The following is a 6,208-nucleotide window of genomic DNA, read 5'->3' as shown; positions in this document are numbered from 1 at the left end:
ATATTGCAATTAATTACAAAGAAAAGGCAAGCAACGCATTGAATTAAGCATGTAATTTTGAAGTAGAAAGGCTGAAACTGTATTTTCTTGTAAAACATATTCCAATAATCGTTTTACTTACAAATTCGAAAATCATTTTTTACAGTAGTTTCCTTCCCGAGCACACATACAGAAACGCTACTCTCTTAATTAATTACTTAACTACTCTGTTATGAGTAGAACTGGGAAATATGATTCATTTTAGTGAACCAGTTTGTTTGAATTGTTCATGCAAATGAATCACCTAATCATTCAAACGATTCATTTGAATCTCTGCACAGAAATCACTATGAGGAATATTAAGAATAGTGCTTGATCATGGTTTTTCAGTGAGGTAATTTGACTTCTTTATGTCTTCATAACTTGTGTTTTTGAAGGGTAATGTTGCTGTTTTAAAGTGTGAATGCATGTTTTTCTGCTTTAAATTAGTTGGTTTAATACTGGCACTCACAAAAATATTGATATAGTAAATGAATTAAGCAAGATTAATTTTGTGATTCCATAAGTTTCAACCTCTGTATGTTCTTCAATAACACACACACACACACACACACACATTGTATATAAATGTACATATTTTATATATAAATATATTTTTAACTACAGTAGCTTTACTGTAGTTATTGTAGGCTAAAAATGTAAGTAGTCTAAAGATAAAATGTTTGGATTGAAATTGTATAAATAAGAATGATATCTGTCCAGTAACTATAAAAGTGTGTATTTTGAGTTCTATTGTGTCTTGGTACTAACCTTATCACCAAATTGTTGATTTACACACTACACTAGGTACAAAAATTGTGGTATCTTTTGAAAAGGTGCTAATATGCACCCTTTAGGGACAAATAAGTTCCTTTAGAAAAGTTACCAACCCAGTGAGAGCTTTTGTACCTTTTTTTCTGAGTGTAGTAACATTTTTATACCACAGAGTAACAATGTATGAAGCAAGAAAATGAAGGTTGCTAATGTTTTCTTTTTTTTTTTTTTTACTATTGTTTTACATTTAATGCTGCTTGCATTCATTAAAAAATGTTAAGTTAATTTTGTAAAGATTAAATCGGTGTGTGTGTGTTGGGTGCAGGGCAGTGGTTTAGTTTGAGAGAGTTAATTGGAGGAATGTTGATACTCACTGACAATGTGTGTGTGTGATAATCAAAAACACACACACACACACACAAACATTTATTCAGTATTTAGTTTGATCACTATATAGTGTATTGTGCATCTGCAGTGACTTTGGTAGAATTCTAATGACACAGACAAAACAGAAATGGAATGAGTCAATGTGTTTACGTGTGTTTGAGCACAAAGAGACAATGCTGGGTTGGATGCAATAGAAACATATTCACAAAAAATACTTTTAACAGAAAAAAGCGGAAATAGAGTTAGATGGATAAAATCTCTTTGGATTGTGTTTATTATTGCGTTTTATACGTGCATATAACGGTGCTGATCTCCATGTGACCGGCATTAGAGGGGAAAAAACCACAATGGAAATATTAAATGGTAATTATTATCCAGTAGAACCCCTTATGCTCATATGTGGAAATTAATTAAATATTTCCTTTAGAAAAATATCTCTCCACTCGGCTCAAATGAATATCTTTGGAAATGAGAAAGAAATGCCCGGGGAGCTCTTTCAGTTTAAAGCCTTTTTAAATTGTAATTATTAGTCCTGCATCATGTGTCTAAGCCTGTTTTAAAGCCCATGTGACTGACAGAGCACTTTACATTCAGAAGAAATCAGGAACTCTTTACCTGTCCGATTAAAATCAGGGCTTCTCTATATATATTTGTCTCAGATTGATGTGAATTATAGTGTAATAATTTCACTTATAGTACTACAGTTGCTCTATTAGACTAGTGTGTGTGTGTGTGTGTGTGTCTGTGTGATGGATTGTGTGCTGTGTATTGATAAATATGAGAAGGTTGAGTAATCCCCTAAGGAAAGGGCAAATTAACAAACGGATATCATCACCTCTTCTCATTTCTCATCTCTCTCTTACACACACACACACACACACACACACACACACACACACACACACACACACACACACAGCAGTGTTGCAGTGACAGTATATAATTTAATATTTGCTTTGTGGCCTGTTCTGTTTAGCCCTGTGAAATAAACACATAAATTATCAAAGCAAAAATGAACAGTGCCAGCTATTTTTCTCCATAATGCAATATTTTCTTTTGCTCAAGAGAAACAAACACACATTATTATTATCCTATCTATGTGCGCGTGTACCTGCATGTCTCAAAATGTGTTGGATGCAATGGAAACATATTCACAAAAAATACTTTTAACAGAAAAAAGCGGAAATAGAGTTAGATGGATAAAATCTCTTTGGATTGTGTTTATTATTGCGTTTTATACGTGCATATAACAGTGCTGATCTCCATGTGACCGGCATTAGAGGGGAAAAAACCACAATGGAAATATTAAATGGTAATTATTATCCAGTAGAACCCCTTATGCTCATATGTGGAAATTAATTAAATATTTCCTTTAGAAAAATATCTCTCCACTCGGCTCAAATGAATATCTTTGGAAATGAGAAAGAAATGCCCGGGGAGCTCTTTCAGTTTAAAGCCTTTTTAAATTGTAATTATTAGTCCTGCATCATGTGTCTAAGCCTGTTTTAAAGCCCATGTGACTGACAGAGCACTTTACATTCAGAAGAAATCAGGAACTCTTTACCTGTCCGATTAAAATCAGGGCTTCTCTATATATATTTGTCTCAGATTGATGTGAATTATAGTGTAATAATTTCACTTATAGTACTACAGTTGCTCTATTAGACTTGCCATTCATTTCTAATAGAAAAATAATAATTATATGAAATTGATATCAATTCAGTCACTTTTTATGAAGTTTATGTATGTGATACATCATTCTTAATGCCTTGCAATACTTGTAGATAATTGTAACCATACAGTAAAATACTTACATAATCACATTTATAACTTGAAATAGTATATTGCACTAACAGCTATTTAAATTACAACAAATTTCATGTTATATTGTTATTTAATCTATTATATCCAATATGTAATCGTAAGCCAGTATTATAATGCAGTTTAACTGTGGTTACAAATATAAAAGTTAAAAAATATAAATGATAAAACTTATTATACAAAAACATTTTATCATAAGGAGTAGAGATGGACCAATATATCCATGCAATTTATCATGCTGATATTTTGAGATTTTCTGCATTTCCCAATAACTGATGAACAGATTTGCTAATGTGCATCTTCAATTCTTTCATCTTTTATAAATACTCTGTTCAAATTCAACAAATTTGTATTTATTATTTGTTATCATTAAATCGTGAAATATATGTATATAATATTGCTCTCAGATATTTGTGTCAGCATAGATCAATAAAAACCCATATATGTCGACCATTACATGCATTATAATATCTATATCTCTTTAGTATTTGTACATAAAGTATAAATAGCTCTATCACACATTCATTTTTGTGCATTTGGATAAAAACTGAAACCTATAATATCAATGTATTGAAACCATCTTTATGCACAAGCTCACCCTGATTATAAGGCATTGTGAATATTTATAATGGATACAGAAAATGCTTAGCATTAATAGTCACAAATCACATCATGTGTTTGGATGACAGATTTAAACACACTTTCCTCAACAGGACTATTTTAGACTAAAATTTAGGAGTAAATTAGGCTCTGGCCTGACTGGAGCTCAGGACTGTTTTGAATCTTGGAGTGTCGTTTAGGCAAAAACTCGTTTGGTGAACTGGACAGATGAGAGTGGTGTGAGCCCTATTAGCACGGCTAATTTCACTCAGAGCATGGAGCGATTGAGTCGAAGCTCCTCTCATCTCTCCTCTCCTCAAAAGCCTTTTCTCCGTGGATATTTAAAACTCCCTCCATTTAACCCATTTCAAACGGCACTGCCATCTCACGCTGACCTGAAATCTAACAATCGATTCCATTTTTCTTTCTCCTTATCTTCTTTTCTCTCAGTTTTTTTCTGTCTTAGTACCTGAGGCAAAGTCTTATGTAAAAACACATTTATTTTTAATGAATTTTTTAATGATTTTTTTAGCTGGCCTATTAATACAGGCATTAATTATGTTACGGCGGGCATGGAGAGGAGAGAACGGTTTAATCCCGTCCTGGAGACATACGCTGCCAGCTCATCTAATGCTGGCCAACACACACACACGCACATGCACACACACACACATAAGAGAATCATTAGTTGTATATAATCACAATTGGCTTTGCACATAGAAATTTGCAGGGGGAAAAAAAGTATAAATTGTAAAATCAGATACGCACACACACACACACGCACATCATTAAAGTAAAAAAAAAGTCATGACAACATTTGTTTTTCCATTACTTTATCTCATCAAAATGTAACCAATTTCAAATACATTTTGGAGTTACACAAGATTAACCTCGATTTTTAAAAGTCAGTTTAATAAAATGTAAATAAACTGAAAAAAAAAGAGTTGGCATGACTTGTAAGGCCAATATGATTACTTAAAAAAATTAAGGAAACACATCATTAAAGTAAAAAAAAAGTCATGACAACATTTGTTTTTCCATTACTTTATCTCATCAAAATGTAACCAATTTCAAATACATTTTGGAGTTACACAAGATTAACCTCGATTTTTAAAAGTCAGTTTAATAAAATGTAAATAAACTGAAAAAAAAAAGAGTTGGCATGACTTGTAAGGCCAATATGATTACTTAAAAAAATTAAGGAAGCAGCTGAATAAGTTTCAGTAGTTACAATTTTTTACAGTGTATTTGTTGATCTGAATTATTTGTGTAATAATTTCACTTGCTGTACTACAGTTGCTCTATTATATTTGCCATTGATTTCTAAAAGAAATAAAATAATTAGATTGAACGGTATACATGTTAAGAATAAAGCATACATAAGAAATATAATCTTTAAACATTTGTAATGCCTTACAATACACCTTTAATAATTTGTATGTTCTGTACAATACATTGTGATACTTTCATAATGCAATCATGGCTAATTAAATTACACCAAATCTCATGTGTTATATTATGTTTAAATGTATTATACCCTATATGTAATCATAGTCCAGAATTAGAATGCCATTTAAAATGAATGCACACACACACACACACACAACTTTGTTTTAACCTGTGTGCACCACCTTTCATACACAGATTCATAAACACACAAACACATGCACACACATAGAGAGAGAGAGAGAGAGAGAGAGAGAGAGAGAGAGTTAACCTGTGTGCACCACCTTTCATACACAGATTCATAAACACACAAACACATGCACACACATAGAGAGAGAGAGAGAGAGAGGGAGAGAGGGAGAGAGCCCTGGGCTGGACACTTAAAAGCCACATGAATAGTGGAAGTTGTGGGATAATCCTGCCAGAGAAGAGAAGCACTCAGAAAGCTCCCCTGCAGGCGACACACACACACACACACACACACACACACACACACCGGCTTTGGGGTGTGTGTGTGTCTGTGTGAATGTATTTTACTGCCGAATGTGCCATTATATATGACAAGAAACCTACAAACTCTCTGTAAGATGGACAAGTAACACACACACACACATGCTCATATGACATAGAGCTGAGCTTGGAGTTGTGTGTGGTAAAGGTGTTAATTACTGCTAGTTTGAAATGCTAATTAAATGTTTCAATTAATTATTGTGTTTGTTGCCAAACCCTGCTGTTAATTGGAGGTGGGTGGAAACAGAGAAAGAGCCATTTGACAGGCTTTCCCAGCGGGTGTGTGTGTGTGTGTGTGTGTGAGTGCCAGAAGCATGAAAGACAACAAGCACAAAGATACATAAACAAAAAGAAAAAAGCTGCTTATGCAATGGTGTTTATTTTCCAAAACTAATTAAAATATAGATTTGTCACGAAATATGAATTGTAAGAAAAAGCATAAAAGTGCATTATGTGTTGATTCTCTTGAATATGTATAGAAACATAAATATATTAGGGGTTAAATAAGCAATATTTACATACTTTTTTAAAAGAAAATACTAACTGAAATGTCCGTGTATGTTCAAGATCTGTTTATGTTCAAGATCATTTGTGTGTGTGTCTGTAAATGTATATATATATATATATATATATACATACACATGTGCATCTC

The sequence above is a fragment of the Sinocyclocheilus grahami genome, unplaced genomic scaffold, assembly GCF_001515645.1.
Source record: "Sinocyclocheilus grahami isolate Dianchi unplaced genomic scaffold, SAMN03320097.WGS_v1.1 scaffold397.1, whole genome shotgun sequence".
NCBI classification, from domain to species: Eukaryota; Metazoa; Chordata; class Actinopteri; order Cypriniformes; family Cyprinidae; genus Sinocyclocheilus; species Sinocyclocheilus grahami.
Note: the sequence above shows the minus strand (reverse complement) of the source record.